The sequence below is a fragment of the Uranotaenia lowii genome, chromosome 2 (assembly GCF_029784155.1).
Source record: "Uranotaenia lowii strain MFRU-FL chromosome 2, ASM2978415v1, whole genome shotgun sequence".
NCBI lineage: Eukaryota > Metazoa > Arthropoda > Insecta > Diptera > Culicidae > Uranotaenia > Uranotaenia lowii.
The window spans coordinates 346,613,530-346,631,728 of NC_073692.1; positions in this window are offsets into that span (position 1 = coordinate 346,613,530).

The following is an 18,199-nucleotide window of genomic DNA, read 5'->3' on the forward strand; positions in this document are numbered from 1 at the left end:
CTGTCTGTCTGTCTGTCTGTCTGTCTGTCTGTCTGTCTGTCTGTCTGTCTGTCTGTCTGTCTGTCTGTCTGTCTGTCTGTCTGTCTGTCTGTCTGTCTGTCTGTCTGTCTGTCTGTCTGTCTGTCTGTCTGTCTGTCTGTCTGTCTGTCTGTCTGTCTGTCTGTCTGTCTGTCTGTCTGTCTGTCTGTCTGTCTGTCTGTCTGTCTGTCTGTCTGTCTGTCTGTCTGTCTGTCTGTCTGTCTGTCTGTCTGTCTGTCTGTCTGTCTGTCTGTCTGTCTGTCTGTCTGTCTGTCTGTCTGTCTGTCTGTCTGTCTGTCTGTCTGTCTGTCTGTCTGTCTGTCTGTCTGTCTGTCTGTCTGTCTGTCTGTCTGTCTGTCTGTCTGTCTGTCTGTCTGTCTGTCTGTCTGTCTGTCTGTCTGTCTGTCTGTCTGTCTGTCTGTCTGTCTGTCTGTCTGTCTGTCTGTCTGTCTGTCTGTCTGTCTGTCTGTCTGTCTGTCTGTCTGTCTGTCTGTCTGTCTGTCTGTCTGTCTGTCTGTCTGTCTGTCTGTCTGTCTGTCTGTCTGTCTGTCTGTCTGTCTGTCTGTCTGTCTGTCTGTCTGTCTGTCTGTCTGTCTGTCTGTCTGTCTGTCTGTCTGTCTGTCTGTCTGTCTGTCTGTCTGTCTGTCTGTCTGTCTGTCTGTCTGTCTGTCTGTCTGTCTGTCTGTCTGTCTGTCTGTCTGTCTGTCTGTCTGTCTGTCTGTCTGTCTGTCTGTCTGTCTGTCTGTCTGTCTGTCTGTCTGTCTGTCTGTCTGTCTGTCTGTCTGTCTGTCTGTCTGTCTGTCTGTCTGTCTGTCTGTCTGTCTGTCTGTCTGTCTGTCTGTCTGTCTGTCTGTCTGTCTGTCTGTCTGTCTGTCTGTCTGTCTGTCTGTCTGTCTGTCTGTCTGTCTGTCTGTCTGTCTGTCTGTCTGTCTGTCTGTCTGTCTGTCTGTCTGTCTGTCTGTCTGTCTGTCTGTCTGTCTGTCTGTCTGTCTGTCTGTCTGTCTGTCTGTCTGTCTGTCTGTCTGTCTGTCTGTCTGTCTGTCTGTCTGTCTGTCTGTCTGTCTGTCTGTCTGTCTGTCTGTCTGTCTGTCTGTCTGTCTGTCTGTCTGTCTGTCTGTCTGTCTGTCTGTCTGTCTGTCTGTCTGTCTGTCTGTCTGTCTGTCTGTCTGTCTGTCTGTCTGTCTGTCTGTCTGTCTGTCTGTCTGTCTGTCTGTCTGTCTGTCTGTCTGTCTGTCTGTCTGTCTGTCTGTCTGTCTGTCTGTCTGTCTGTCTGTCTGTCTGTCTGTCTGTCTGTCTGTCTGTCTGTCTGTCTGTCTGTCTGTCTGTCTGTCTGTCTGTCTGTCTGTCTGTCTGTCTGTCTGTCTGTCTGTCTGTCTGTCTGTGTGATTATGATTTAGGATTTATCATTTGATTAAGGGCCTGAATATACAATCCTTTTTCTAGGACCAGGATCATGTTTTGAGACCAGAATCCGGGATCATGATCCAAGACAAGGTTGAGGTTTGAAGATTAGGATTGAGAAACTAGTACCCAAATCATGATACAGGATCAAAGTCTAGGAAGAAGATCCATGATCAAAACCTTCATTCCAGATCAAGGATTCAGACTCAGGAATCAGGATCATGTTCAGATTACAAGATCTTTGATTGATCCGTGATCAAAATCCAGATCAATATTTTTTTCCTTGTTCTGATTTATTATTGGTTTTGTAGTATGGCAGAGTATGTTTGAAAAAGTTTTGTGTTAAAGTGAAACAGATCTGTAATTAAGCGCTTGAGTAAAGTTGTTGAACACCTAGCTAGTTTACACTTTTATTGCAAGATATATATGAGAAAGACAGCTTTCCGTACTTTTACGTTAATTTGTGGATATGTATTGTATCCTCTCAAACTGTTTTAAGCTCTTGTCTTACATAACAATTAACGAACCTTTTTATCACAGCGCACGTTTATGATTGTTTTCGAAACTGTGGATTAATTTCCACCCCTGATTGGACCAGCGAAATGGAAAATTTTCATCTTTCTTGCAGTAATTTTTCGAGCCTTACCAAAACAGTTGCTCGATTCGAACTAATTTAACTTTTTACTGGCCAGCATTCGGTGCAGGTTTTTTCTTCTGTTACTTTTTCCCCGCAGTAGCCGAATTTGCATATCGCCCACGCAGCCCCGTGGCTGACTGAAATGCCTAAATCAGCCTTGCCAATACGCGACTGTCCAGCAAAACAGCACGCGTTTCGTTTTTCTAGCAAATGAAAACCTTAAATTTTAACGTTTTTCAAGCGCTGTCGGAAAAGATACCGAGAAAATTCAATAGTACTGAAAAATCGGAAACATTTGGAAGAAAAGCGTAATGGCTTCGGATTTCTTCAATTTAAGAGAAAAACTGCGGAGCAGTAAAGCCAGTTTTTACAAGTGATGTTTTCTCAGAACATCTTAATCTATGAAAAACTGTTTTGATTATTCGGTTTGTTTTTATAATGGAAAGGTTGATGGTTTTCATCCGAAGAAATTTTCGCAAAGAATGTGAAACTCTCTGCTTTGTAATTCTTTTTAATAATGTCAATTTAGTCAATTCCGTCATTTTTGTAATTTTTGTAATTTTTGTAATTTTTGTAATTTTTGTAATTTTTGTAATTTTTGTAATTTTTGTAATTTTTGTAATTTTTGTAATTTTTGTAATTTTTGTAATTTTTGTAATTTTTGTAATTTTTGTAATTTTTGTAATTTTTGTCATTTTTGTCATTTTTGTCATTTTTGTCATTTTTGTCATTTTTGTCATTTTTGTCATTTTTGTCATTTTTGTCATTTTTGTCATTTTTGTCATTTTTGTCATTTTTGTCATTTTTGTCATTTTTGTTATTTTTGTCATTTTTGTCATTTTTGTCATTTTTGTCATTTTTGTCATTTTTGTCATTTTTGTCATTTTTGTCATTTTTGTCATTTTTGTCATTTTTGTCATTTTTGTCATTTTTGCCATTTTTGTCATTTTTGTCATTTTTGTCATTTTTGTCATTTTTGTCATTTTTGTCATTTTTGTCATTTTTGTCATTTTTGTCATTTTTGTCATTTTTGTCATTTTTGTCATTTTTGTCATTTTTGTCATTTTTGTCATTTTTGTCATTTTTGTCATTTTTGTCATTTTTGTCATTTTTGTCATTTTTGTCATTTTTGTCATTTTTGTCATTTTTGTCATTTTTGTCATTTTTGTCATTTTTGTCATTTTTGTCATTTTTGTCATTTTTGTCATTTTTGTCATTTTTGTCATTTTTGTCATTTTTGTCATTTTTGTCATTTTTGTCATTTTTGTCATTTTTGTCATTTTTGTCATTTTTGCCATTTTTGCCATTTTTGTCATTTTTGTCATTTTTGTCATTTTTGTCATTTTTGTCATTTTTGTCATTTTTGTCATTTTTGTCATTTTTGTCATTTTTGTCATTTTTGTCATTTTTGTCATTTTTGTCATTTTTGTCATTTTTGTCATTTTTGTCATTTTTGTCATTTTTGTCATTTTTGTCATTTTTGTCATTTTTGTCATTTTTGTCATTTTTGTCATTTTTGTCATTTTTGTCATTTTTGTCATTTTTGTCATTTTTGTCATTTTTGTCATTTTTGTCATTTTTGTCATTTTTGTCATTTTTGTCTTTTTTGTCATTTTTGTCATTTTTGTCATTTTTGTCATTTTTGTCATTTTTGTCATTTTTGTCATTTTTGTCATTTTTGTCATTTTTGTCATTTTTGTCATTTTTGTCATTTTTGTCATTTTTGTCATTTTTGTCATTTTTGTCATTTTTGTCATTTTTGTCATTTTTGTCATTTTTGTCATTTTTGTCATTTTTGTCATTTTTGTCATTTTTGTCATTTTTGTCATTTTTGTCATTTTTGTCATTTTTGTCATTTTTGTCATTTTTGTCATTTTTGTCATTTTTGTCATTTTTGTCATTTTTGTCATTTTTGTCATTTTTGTCATTTTTGTCATTTTTGTCATTTTTGTCATTTTTGTCATTTTTGTCATTTTTGTCATTTTTGTCATTTTTGTCATTTTTGTCATTTTTGTCATTTTTGTCATTTTTGTCATTTTTGTCATTTTTGTCATTTTTGTCATTTTTGTCATTTTTGTCATTTTTGTCATTTTTGTCATTTTTGTCATTTTTGTAATTTTTGTCATTTTTGTCATTTTTGTCATTTTTGTCATTTTTGTCATTTTTGTCATTTTTGTCATTTTTGTCATTTTTGTCATTTTTGTCATTTTTGTCATTTTTGTCATTTTTGTCATTTTTGTCATTTTTGTCATTTTTGTCATTTTTGTCATTTTTGTCATTTTTGTCATTTTTGTCATTTTTGTCATTTTTGTCATTTTTGTCATTTTTGTCATTTTTGTCATTTTTGTCATTTTTGTCATTTTTGTCATTTTTGTCATTTTTGTCATTTTTGTCATTTTTGTCATTTTTGTCATTTTTGTCATTTTTGTCATTTTTGTCATTTTTGTCATTTTTGTCATTTTTGTCATTTTTGTCATTTTTGTCATTTTTGTCATTTTTGTCATTTTTGTCATTTTTGTCATTTTTGTCATTTTTGTCATTTTTGTCATTTTTGTAATTTTTGTAATTTTTGTAATTTTTGTAATTTTTGTAATTTTTGTAATTTTTGTAATTTTTATAATTTTTGTAATTTTTGTAATTTTTGTAATTTTTGTAATTTTTGTAATTTTTGTAATTTTTGTAATTTTTGTAATTTTTGTAATTTTTGTAATTTTTGTAATTTTTGTAATTTTTGTAATTTTTGTAATTTTTGTAATTTTTGTAATTTTTGTAATTTTTGTAATTTTTGTAATTTTTGTAATTTTTGTAATTTTTGTAATTTTTGTAATTTTTTAAATTTTTGTAATTTTTGTAATTTTTGTAATTTTTGTAATTTTTGTAATTTTTGTAATTTTTGTAATTTTGGTCTTTTTTTGTCATTTTTGTCATTTTTGTCATTTTTGTCATTTTTGACATTTTTGTCATTTTTGTCATTTTTGTCATTTTTGTCATTTTTGTCATTTTTGTCATTTTTGTCATTTTTGTCATTTTTGTCATTTTTGTCATTTTTGTCATTTTTGTCATTTTTGTCATTTTTGTAATTTTTGTCATTTTTGTCGTTTTTGTCATTTTTGTCATTTTTGTCATTTTTGTCATTTTTGTCATTTTTGTCATTTTTGTCATTTTTGTCATTTTTGTCATTTTTGTCATTTTTGTCATTTTTGTCATTTTTGTCATTTTTGTCATTTTTGTCATTTTTGTCATTTTTGTCATTTTTGTCATTTTTGTCATTTTTGTCATTTTTGTCATTTTTGTCATTTTTGTCATTTTTGTCATTTTTGTCATTTTTGTCATTTTTGTCATTTTTGTCATTTTTATCATTTTTGTCATTTTTATCATTTTTGTCATTTTTGTCATTTTTGTCATTTTTGTCATTTTTGTCATTTTTGTCATTTTTGTCATTTTTGTCATTTTTGTCATTTTTGTCATTTTTGTCATTTTTGTCATTTTTGTCATTTTTGTCATTTTTGTCATTTTTGTCATTTTTGTCATTTTTGTCATTTTTGTCATTTTTGTCATTTTTGTCATTTTTGTCATTTTTGTCATTTTTGTCATTTTTGTCATTTTTGTCATTTTTGTCATTTTTGTCATTTTTGTCATTTTTGTCATTTTTGTCATTTTTGTCATTTTTGTCATTTTTGTCATTTTTGTCATTTTTGTCATTTTTGTCATTTTTGTCATTTTTGTCATTTTTGTCATTTTTGTCATTTTTGTCATTTTTGTCATTTTTGTCATTTTTGTCATTTTTGTCATTTTTGTCATTTTTGTCATTTTTGTCATTTTTGTCATTTTTGTCATTTTTGTCATTTTTGTCATTTTTGTCATTTTTGTCATTTTTGTCATTTTTGTCATTTTTGTCATTTTTGTCATTTTTGTCATTTTTGTCATTTTTGTCATTTTTGTCATTTTTGTCATTTTTGTCATTTTTGTCATTTTTGTCATTTTTGTCATTTTTGTCATTTTTGTCATTTTTGTCATTTTTGTCATTTTTGTCATTTTTGTCATTTTTGTCATTTTTGTCATTTTTGTCATTTTTGTCATTTTTGTCATTTTTGTCATTTTTGTCATTTTTGTCATTTTTGTCATTTTTGTCATTTTTGTCATTTTTGTCATTTTTGTCATTTTTGTCATTTTTGTCATTTTTGTCATTTTTGTCATTTTTGTCATTTTTGTCATTTTTGTCATTTTTGTCATTTTTGTCATTTTTGTCATTTTTGTCATTTTTGTCATTTTAGTTTCAACTCTTAGAGACAAAAGAGAATAACAAACTTGTTCCGACAATTGTAAGAAATTTAAAATTAATAGTTGTATCCAATTTTAAGATTTCAGTTATTGCAACATCTCACAAAAAAAAATTCTTTAATATTTTTAAATTGAAGGTATTTTGGATCGCTGATTTTTTTTTTGTTTTGGTCAGTGAACAAATAATAGTTCACTGAAAGACTTTTGGCTTATCTTAATCAAAACCAAATTAGGCTTAATAAACATATCAATTTATGTCGTTCATTTCGGTCTTAATTTTCGGTCTTGGTCCGGTGAAACTCGTTCTTGGAAAAGAAGAAAAAGATATATTATGATAGTCGCCAACGGCTGCCATTATCGTTTGGAATTAAAAATATACCAAGATGAAAAACCTACAAAGAAAAAAAAACGGAGGCATAAAGCAAGAGTCCCCTTGTTTTAACCATTCATCGAGACACGAAAAAATCCTTCAGTGAGCCAGCTAATTTATCTACATTTGTTCTAATTCAGTTGTTTTCAAGTCTATTTTCAGTGCCTCGGGGTGCCTGCCATTTCTCGCTTTCTGGCTCGATGTTTGGAAACATTTTCCGTTTCCAGGCGGCCGGCCGGCCTCTTCGAAGGTCTCCGATTCCAGACATCCGAACGACGAACGATGGAAGGCTGGCGCGTCTGAGAGTGCTGATAAGATAGCACACCCTTTCCTCGCTCAGAAGTGTCATTAAGGCGTGCGGTAAATTTATGAATGGATCTTTTCTGTGGGCATTCATCCGTTTTCCAGCCAGTAAGTAGTTGCATGGCGCTCAGAAGACAGCAGCAGGGTGAAACACAAACGAATTCATTACCTTCGGGGCGCAAATGTTTGGTAAATGAAAATGTTCTCCAGGAGAAGAGGTTAATAACATGTAAAACGGTGACGCTCGGAAAAGAGATAGCGATCCGTTTTTCTAGGCACACAATGATAGAATTTACGGTGAGCAACTTTGTTGCGTAGGACAAAGAAACTCGAAAAATATTCGGTAAACTAAATGAATTTTTTTGAAAATAAATTTTCAAAAGCTAATAAATAAAATTTTTAATTTAAATTCATTTCAATTCAAACATTTTGTCCATCCAAAAATAAGTTCTATCTCATTTATTCCATTGTACTGTCACCTTTAGAAAGCGAACGGAAACAGGACGAGGGAGGAAATTTCGAGGGGACGAAAAACATCAAAAATGCATTTCCCCAGTAGAACAAAAGAAAGTGATTCCGAATCGGAATGATGAGTGAAAGAAATGTCCTGAATCATTTGCCCTAGAGGTGAAGAAATCTAGGAAGAGCGAAAAGGCATGCGATTGATGCTGGCTGGTTTACTTTATCATTGAAATTTTATTGATTTTTGAAGTGAAGCTTCAATAGGATGTTTTTGCCAAATTGTGTGGGAATCAAAGCACATGGTAAAGATATTTACTAGCGTTACAGTCAATATTGTACGAATTTCATTCTAGGTAAGAGTAAGGTGGCCAGAATTTTTCAGCACGTATCCGGGTCGGACAAACCGGGCAATTTTACTTAAAAACCATTCAAAATGCGGGCATTTGATTTCAAAAGTTATGACCATGAATCCGGGCAATATCCTGGCAATTTTTTTTCAAATCCCAGAAATCAATCAACAAAAATTAAGAAAAAGAATTGGAAAAAAAATTTTTTTCATCAAAACTTATTGACAGATATTGTACAGTATCAAAGGCTTCCAAAAAAACCAAACATGATTATTTTCAAAAAATTTGCAAATAAAATTTCGTTTGAGGGGCGTTCCTTGTTGTTTTCTTTTTATTTATCAAATGAAGTGAATATTTCCGGGCAAAATCCGGGCATTTATTCATTAAATGCGGGCCGGACTGTTTCCAAATTTTGTATAAAATATCCAGGCAAACCCGGATAAAACCGGGCAATCTGGCAACCTTATGTAAGAGGGATGATAAGTCTTGTTCAAAACAATGTTAAGGTCGGAAAAATAATGATAAACCTTCTTTGCTGCAAATGCAAATACCATGTTATACATACAGTACCGTTCATAATTGTATAGAAATTGGAAGCAAGCGCACTGTCACTTCGACTTTGAGCTTCCATAACTTTTTACTCTTATGATATTTTTAGATCAAATTTTTTGCGTTATATAGATCAGCAAAATTCTATAGAAATCGCATTTCAAGGTTCATGCCTGAAATATTGCACCTCGCGTAACTTTTGATCTCATCGATAGAACTTTTCGAAAACTTCAGTCATGCTAACTTAATATTTCAACAATAACTCCGCCAAATTTTAATAAAAAATGTAGCGTAGTTTCAGAGATATTGCAGTTTGAATGAGAAAAGTCCAAAAAGTCCGATTTTCGTAGAATTACTGTTTCTCTGGCCTCACAAACTCCAGAAAGCCCAATTGTTGTGATATGATAGTGTGATAGTTGATCTATCTAACGCAAAAAAATTGATCTAACAATATCATCAGTGTAAAAAGTTATGGAAGCTCAAAGTCGAAAAGACAGTACGCTTGCTTCCAATTTCTATACAATTATGAACGGTACTGTATATGTAAGATTTGAAATTTTATACAAGAAAATTATATGCCATCAAAATATATGCAAATTAACGTGATACGAAGTAGGAATAAAATAACAGTTTATTAAAGATTGGCTTCAACGAAAATAATTGAAGCTTATAATTCCAGCATCATATTTGAAAAAATATACAAAACTAGCGAAAAATTTCTGTTTTATATTTTATTTTTTCCACAGCTTTTTAAAAAATTGATAACAGTGTTTTTAAGGTATTCATGAGAAATCTTAAGATTTGAAATGGCATTGTTGACATATTCCAGACTATTTGCTTTATACACTTTGTTTTAAATAATCGTTCTAACCGTTATAAATTCGAGAAAACTATGCAAAACTCGCTAAGTTTGAAAACTGATACCTAGATCATTCCAAACCTAGTTGACCATTTGGTTGTAATTTGGTTCAAATCGGCAAGCTCACAGATCCTTTTTGAAATTTTTTTCTTCTAGAATTGTTTCGAATCTTTCGTAGGGTCTTCTTGTGGCCAATCAGGTTCATGGTTCTGTCAAGCACCAGCGTCCTAATTAGGTAATTGATCATCTAGGAATGGATTCGAAAAAAGCGCGAGTGTTTTTTTAGGGGAAATGTTCCTAAATGCAAATAGCGAATAGTCTGCGTATAAGACCGCTGAAAGCTTTGCTGAATGCCCATATCAGATACGCAAAATGCCACTATCTATATAAAAAAATGAATTTCTGTCTGTCTGTCTGCTCCCTATAGACTCGAAAACTTCTGAACCGATTAACTTGAAACTTGGCAGCTGGAGGCTTCCAAGGATAGAGAAGGTTTCTTTAAGGGGGGGGGGGGGGGGGGGGGTAGAGTCTAACACTTTAAAAAAATCGATTTTTTTATTTTTTTTATTTTCTCATTGAAAAACATTTCAAGAATGTTGTGTCAAATTTTCAAGTCGATTGAAGCAAAACTGGAGAAGTTATAGGCCTTTATCTCCTCCTATCTAATACTGCAAGAAAGCAAGAGCAAAAACTTCAAACGCGTTTTTCTCGAAAGCACATTTTTCAAGTCCGTGGACATCGTCATTTGAAAACTACTTATCCGATTCTTTTCAAATTTGGAACATATTTTCTACATATAAAATACCAGACCCCAACGTTTTTCTTTTTTGATTTTTTTACTTTGGGGAGATTTTAGAGGTGAAAAATGGCGGATTTTTTCGTGAAAAATCGTAGTTTTTACTTCAAACAGCCACAAAAATTTCATAAAAATATTTTTAAGTTAAATAAAAACGTTGGGGTCCAGAAAAACATCTATTAAAAATATTTTGCTCTGATTTTTTGACTTCAGATGATTCTGTGCTGAGATACAGTGTCCACCGCAAATCCTGTTTTCTAAAAGGCATCCTCGAAAGTGCTCCGTCACCGGCTCATTTTTCAATATTTTTCTACGAAAAAATTACTGAATGTTCTTTTAACAATGCTTTGTATAATGCAAAAAATTTGAATACATTTGTTTGAACGATAGCTCTAGAAAAAAATCGTGAAAATGTAGATTTTTTATACCCGTTAGACCCTACCCCCCCACCCCTTAATAGTTTGAGAGCCCTTCCTCTCACTGGAAGGGGGAGAAGGTCTATCAAACAAAAGACAAATATTTGCATAACTCGAAAACCGATTTTGCAAATGGTACCAAATTTGACATGGTAGAGTATTTGAGAACGAGAAATATTTCTATGACTATTCAAGACCCTTCCCTTTTTCAGTGAGGAGTTACTAAGGGGGAGGGGAACTCTCTTCTAAAAGTTTTTGAAAACTATTCAAGCAAATGGAACTAAATTTGGCGTGGGATGGTATAAGTGTTACAAAAATGTTTCAATCATTATTTTGCACCCCTTCCTTCTTCCATTGGGGGGATAGGAAAAGAAGAGAGGGGTTTCCATACAATTTTAAATATAATTTCATAACAAATCGGTCAAACAGAACCAAATTTGCCATGGGAGGGTAAGGCAACGATAAATGTTTTCATGAATCTTTGGTATCCCTCCTCCCTTCCAGTTGGGAGATAAAATAAGGAACAGGGGCTCCTTTACAAATTATTACATATTAATTCGAAGACTATTTAATCAAACGGAACTAAATTTGGCATGGAAGAGTATCTGAATGCGAGGAACGTTTTTTTGACTATTTGAGACCCCTTTTTCTTCCATTTGGAAGATAGGAAAGGAGAAGTGGGGTTTCCTTATTATTTTCATCGCATATCTAGAGAAGCAAAAGGATCCAAATTCGGCATAACAGAGTATTTGAGAACAAAAATGGTTTCTATTGATATTTGGTACCACTCCATCCTTCCAATGATGAAATAGGAAAGGAGAAGGCGATGTCGTAGGCATAACTTGAGAATAAACAACCTATTCTATTTTTCTTTGTTTATTCATAGAGGATTTTAACCAACATGGTCATTCGTCCTCTGAATAAACAACCAATGAAACCAAATTTGATAGGAGAAAGTTACTTGGTAGATAAACGTGTATAAGTTATAATTACGGGTATAACGGCTACCTCCATCTAGTAGCGGAGGAGGAGAAGAGGATTGGGTGGAGCTCCCATACAACTTTTTTAGCACAAATTGAGCACTTTTCAATCAAAAAGGGACCATCGTTTATAAGAGTGGTTGTTTGCCTACGAATAATTTTAATCCTTCCCTTTATTCAGGACAGAGTCGAAAAAGACACAAACTTTTTTTCCATATTTTATTTGAATTCGATCGTAATGAGTTCTCAGCAGGTTTTGCTCAGGAGCGGTTGTGTTTTTTTCGCCACCGTCGCGCTCGTGCTATGGTTGTCATTTTCGTTTCGAGTACCTAATTCAAAGTGAATATAGTGAATTTATGTTTAAAAAAGTTTTGACAATACAATTCGGTGATTAGAAAAATCTGAGCAAATAAACTTTAAGATTTGTTATTCAATCTGGTGATGAAGCGAAGAGTTCTATTTTTAGTTCCGAACGAATTTATCATATTCCAACGCAAGTGAAATCCTATCTTTCCATAATGCCCCGGCGGGTGTGATTTGGTTTAAATTTTCAAACAATCCGTCCACGATAAACTAAGAATTTAAGAAAATGGACTGAAAATAGAAAAACAATTTGTGTTTATACTGGAAACTTGGCAAAATAAAGTTTGGTGGTTTGGAATATATGAAGAACTTTGACGTAGTGTACTGGTGGTGATAGTGGTTTTAAATTAGAGTATTATTCGAAAACAAGTAGTGCACCAGGTGCACTTTCCAGAACATATTCGGTGAAAATTTTGAAAAGCAAAAATTCAGGAATTCTGAGAATCGAAACATGCTTGAAAGGAGAGACAGAAATCGGATATTTGCTATCTAAGGAAACCCCGGTGAGCTTGTTCCTAGATGTCATTTTTATACGTTTTTTTCTTCTGAATAAACTCGTGCAATAATATTCAAAAATTTCATTAATTTGTGATATTTACAATAACTTCTTCAAATATGTACAGATCAGAACCCGTCATTGTAGCAAAGGTTGTATTAATGTTTACTCTCCGTTTGGTCTGAATTGCATTTTGATCACAGCAAGCGTTGAAAACTTGAAAGGCTCCATACACTAGCAACCATTTGCAAAAATTGCGTAAAATCAATTCAGGTCGAAATAATTGTACTATTACATTCTCTTTTGTCTCTCACGCATCTAAAAGATGCGAAGAAGAATTTTTTAAACACTTTGATGCAAAACATATTCCAAATATTCCGAGTCTTGATTGAAATTGTGCAGGTGCAGTGAATGATAAAGTTGTTTATGTTTTCATTAATTTGCTATTTAAGTCGCAGGAAACAGGTAAACTTGGTGTTCATAGTCTATGTATTGCTTTTTGGTACTAAAATCTTTTAGAATGGAAAAATTCTAAGGATTTCGGTGCTGTATTAATAACTTCTCTGCTCTTACAAATCTTTTCAAAAGCGAGCAATGGCGCTATAACCATGGTCGATGACCTGAAATGAAGGTACAAGGATTCAAAATTAAACAGTGTATGATGGTTAAAGAAGAGTTTCTTTAATCATTGTATTGTTTAATTTTGGAGTTTATGCAGAAAAACCTCATTTCCATCCCCTGAAGGAAGAATCACAAGTCCCAACTCCAAGGAGCATAGAAATATCTTAGCATCTATGCTTCCAACGATTTAATATCAAATTAAATAACATGGGAACGTGTGGTACTGTTGTCCACGTTTCTTCCTCCCCTGGTTCCAGTTGTCTCTGCGTCCAATACTGCACAGCGGGCCCGGCCTTGATAAGATGAATACTAAATGTATTTTTACTATTCACCGGGCTGCTGACAAGATCTGGCTGTGTACGTATCATAGGCATAAGCATAAGCACAAGCATATTTTATTTGAATTAACTCGAAAACTCACCAAACCAAAAATGGTGTCAAATGAGGTATATAACAAACTAGCTAACCCGGCAAACTTTGTTGAGCCTGTATTTTTGAGATTTTTTTTTTTACTTTTTAGCACTGTTCCTTAGTCAGCCTTCCTTTTGAGTGGATAAAAGCAAGTGGATACCTTTGTGTCAGAAAAACAAATCCAGAATTATAGTTCAATATACAAATAAGTTACGCTAACTTTTGGTTAGCGAACTTATTTGCTTCCGGTAACTTCAGAACGCTTAATCTATCAAGTTTCAATTTAGTTTAGCCATCATTCCTATACAAAAACTCCTATCTGATCAAGTATTTTAAAATTGCTGAATATTGATTTGGACAGAAAATGGATCTTTTTTGCTGGAGTCGTCATAAACTGAGTTTTTTTTCGATTTGTGATTACCAAGTTTTCTTTGAGCATGATCGTCAGAATAGAAAAATTAAAAAATTAATTGGACAAAACCAGAACACTTTAAGAATAATGAAAATACACTTAATTTTTCATTTTTTTTTTCATTATTGCAAATGTCGTTTTTTCGGACTTTGTACTAAATACACTAATTGAATCTTATTGTGAATTGACAGAGCTGAGTTTGACAAATATTTAAAAATTCAGGAAAAGTCACTATTCATCTCATTTTACAGCAACACTTCTCTTATCAATATAATGTTTGAAAATGTCTTTAAAATATTTGTCATCATTATCTTTTTTTCAATTTTCAGTTAGAGATAAGCAAATTGCACTATAAATAAGGAATTAAGAAATTAAAAAAAAAAAAAGAATATAAACTGTCATGTTTTTGGATAATATTTCTCTTAGCATTTGAAACCTCGAATGAAGGCAAATCAATTTTAAGTTTTGGAATAAAAATTCAAAACAATCACAAATTATTTAAAATTTTATTTTATGATCGTAAGATAAGAAACTGTAATCCAAACAGTTAAATTTAATTCTGAATTTTATTGTTAATTTTTATCAATATTCTGAATTTGGCTTTATTAATCTGGATTTTCAGTTATATTTGAACGTAAATTAAAAGCTGATTTTCTTTGATCTTGATTTTATTTTTGTTGAAAGAGTTCAAGTGTTTATATTCTTAAACTTACTTGTGCTTGATAGATTGTTTTTTTATCTGATATCTGGTACGAAAGTTTTTTTTTGTATTTTTGTGTATTGGTTCAGATTTTTTTCTACACTTAAATGTTTCGAAATTTTAGGTGGCATGCTTTTTACTTAAATTTTAAATTTTTATATTCTTTCAAGTTTAATGATATTTTTGATTAAGATCCTTTTTTCTGACTTTCAAAACTGAGAGTTGGATCTAATATCAAGTTAAAGTGCTATATAGCTTAACTTTGGAAAAGTTCCTTTTAATCTCTGAGCATAAAAGGTAGTGTGTATTTTTCAATGTTTCCTGATCCTCCAATCCGTTCTTATGATAGTGATGCAATTTACTTGCAATCACAAAATTTATAACATTCAATTCTCAAACTGACTGGATAAATTCCTAACATCTTCTAAAAATCAACCAAAAATAAATAAAGGTGATTTTTTATCAATTATATGACTTTCTATTGGTGTTATAAAAACTCATCAAAAATGATTTGGTAATGGTAATGTTTTGAGTCTATAAAAAATTTTACATCCTTATTGCTTGAGTTGCTAAAAGAATATGACATTTAAAAAAAAATTAACGGTGCATGAACAATCATCTAAGAAAATTATAGAAATGCCTTGATTCTGATGCAACAAAAAAACAAATTTCGTAAATATGCTTCTTACCGGCTAGTTGCAGAACCCCATAGGGACAATCATATCCAAGTATCCATTTTACTGGTGCCACGTGAAAAGTACACTGGCAATGAAAATGGGCGCCAAAACTTACTATAGATAGATGGATGAACATTATTAGTAAGCCTTGATTGCTTTTGGCGCCTTCCTACTCGGGGGATTCAAATGAAAAAAAAGGGGAAATTGGGTGCATGGCTTTTATTTAATCCGAATAAAAACTAAAAATTAATTTGTAGACTAAAAATAAATTTTCAAATTCCACAAAAACATTTTCGGAATTATCTCTCCGTTGTGTTTTTCTTCGCGTAAAGACGAACACAACAAAAAAAATGACATGCAAATCGGATGATCCAATGAAGAGTTTTGCGTGTTCGCACATTTCTTTTCTCTCCCTGTTTTGTATACATAGATCAAGAGTTTAGACATAGTCTTTTGAGACAAGTTGAGCTTTCTCACATACTAATTATGCTTAAAAAGCAGTAATATTTGAAAAAGATATAAAAAACTATACTTCGTTCCCTTTGCGAAGAATGGACGTTATAAAATTTTTAAAACTATATTATACATCTATGGGAAAAAATTGGGAATATCATGATTTTCTAATATTTGATAGTAAAATTTACGCTTCGATAAATTTAAGCACTTTTGTCTACCCTTAAACAGTTGTCAACTATTGTGTCTACAAATCAATATAAAGTTAAAAAAAAATTATTTCAGGTTTCAAATACGTTACGGTAAAAAAAAATATTTAAGTAGGAAAAGGCTTAAAAATTAAACACAGTATCGTTCTCAATAAGTTGTTGCTTATTAAGTCCTCAATAGCGGTAGTGCTGATATTTCTGATTTTGGCGAAAACAAAATAACTAACGATTTGTTTAACTGAATCTAGCTTAAGGCAGAAATTGCAGAAAAGCAGAAATTGTATAAATTATTTTAATAAAATTCCATCCTAATATAAATCATCGTTGACTTTGAATATTCTCCTTAAAGGTCAATATTTAATGAAGAAATATATCATCACTTACCCTACCTCAAACGTTAAACTCACCCTTTACAGCCACTTCGAGGGAAAAAAAACCGACAATCAATCGTTCCAATCGATTCAGCTTTCTTATCGCAATCAACTTCGAAATCATCTCAATTTCTCATATTCTTCATTGAGATAGAGAGATAGAGACACAAATATCCCACAGCAGCTACCATCATAAATTAATCCATTTTTCCATGACTTGCTTTGGGACCCCTTATGGAAGAATTAAAATTATAAAAAAGACAAACCCTGATCCTAATAATGTCGCTAGTCTATAGGAGCAGCATCAATGCTAATGTCACAACAGTTGTAGGGAACAGGAGTTTTTTTTTCGACTTCGAGAGACAAAAACGGCAACCGGAACCTCCGAGGATTTTAAACAAACGCTGAACGTACTGCCGGAGCCAATTTGCCTCCCGGGGTGAGTTTCGCTTTTTTTCTGGATTCTTTCGAATCATCCGGGAGAAAACCCAAATTATACCGCGAAACGAACTGACAGAAGCTGCGTGTGACGATACCAAGATATACCATCAGAACAACCGAAAGCGCCAGAGGATTAATAAAGCAACGGAACAACGAGAGAAGACAAAACAGAGAGGGGCAAAAGGGACAAGAAGCGAGGGGAAAAGGCCACCAAAAACGTTAAGGGATGCTTGACGGTGATAATTAAAAAGTGAGTCGTTAATTATTGTTTGTAACATTTTTCATTTCGTATCTCAATGTCTTTTTATTTCGTTGATTTTTGTTTTTTTTAATATATTACCTCAACCGATCGTTTGAGCTTTTCTTTTTTGTTGTTTTCTTATAAAAAGTTTAATAAAAATACATAACTAGCATTGTTTTTTGTTATTTTTCTGTTTTTTTCTGAATGTTTTCGAGTGATTCAATAATTTGTGTGTTTTTTGTTTATGTGAGTGTGGATTTCAGTAATTTATTGATTCTGAGATCTTATCTGTCCCTGTTCGTTACTTATACATATGTACACACAGAATGTACGCTGCAAAAACTTAGCTATTTACACACCGAGAAGGGAGAATAAAAAATCCTATAACGACTTCTTCACATCACTTCTCATTTCACCGGGCCTAACAGTTTTGATCAGTTTCACATTTTTTTCACTTAAAATTTAACCACGGCAGAGTCCCTCTTTCTTATTAAAAAACGAATCGTATCTCGATCTCGAATTATCCTAAAATCAGACCACCCCTTCAGAAACAACAAGAGAGTGCACTATCAAGAATTTTCCTTGCTCTTAATCTTTTCGCTCAACAAGGTTACTCTTTTTTTTATCCTTTAAAAGAGCAACCGCAGCAAAAGTTACAGTCTTTGTTATCAACGTTCTCAGATCTTCTCTCTTTCAAAAATTGACTAGAATGATTTAAACAACTGCTATTACTTTGTCGTTTTTTTTTTTTTTTTGTTTGTATGTTCAACTTGCGTTTTTGTTATTGAGAGTATGCGTTTGTGTGTATTGTTTTATTTGTTTTTTTCTCCTGCTATCTTTCTTCTATTTTATGTTTATATCTCGCATGTCACTTAAGTTAGATTGGTGAAGGAATACTGCAAAAATTCTCGATATGACTTCATTTGCTCCACGATTTGCCTTAAAATGTTAAACGCGTTCAATCGGACATTCTCGCTCGCATCTCTCACACGGAAATGGACTCTCGTACAGTTTAAATATAATATATATTAATCAGTGTTTTTTGTTTCGATCTGTTTCAATAACTTATACATCTCGCTAAGCCTACACTTTAAATAACAATTAAGGATGGTTTTGTGTGAGTGTTTTTTTTTTTTAAGAAGAAGGCGTGTCATTTGAACTCTTTAAAACATTAAAACACGTATTGAAAATTTGAATTCAGAATACAGACTCAGAATAAGAATAAAGAATTGAAATTCAGATTTGAAACTACGATTCAAAACTCTGATTCAGATTCAGATTTGAGATTCAGATTTCAAATTCAAATTTTAGATTCAAATTTCAGATTCAGATTTGAGATTCAGATTTCAGATTCAGATTTCAGATTCAGATTTCAGATTCAGATT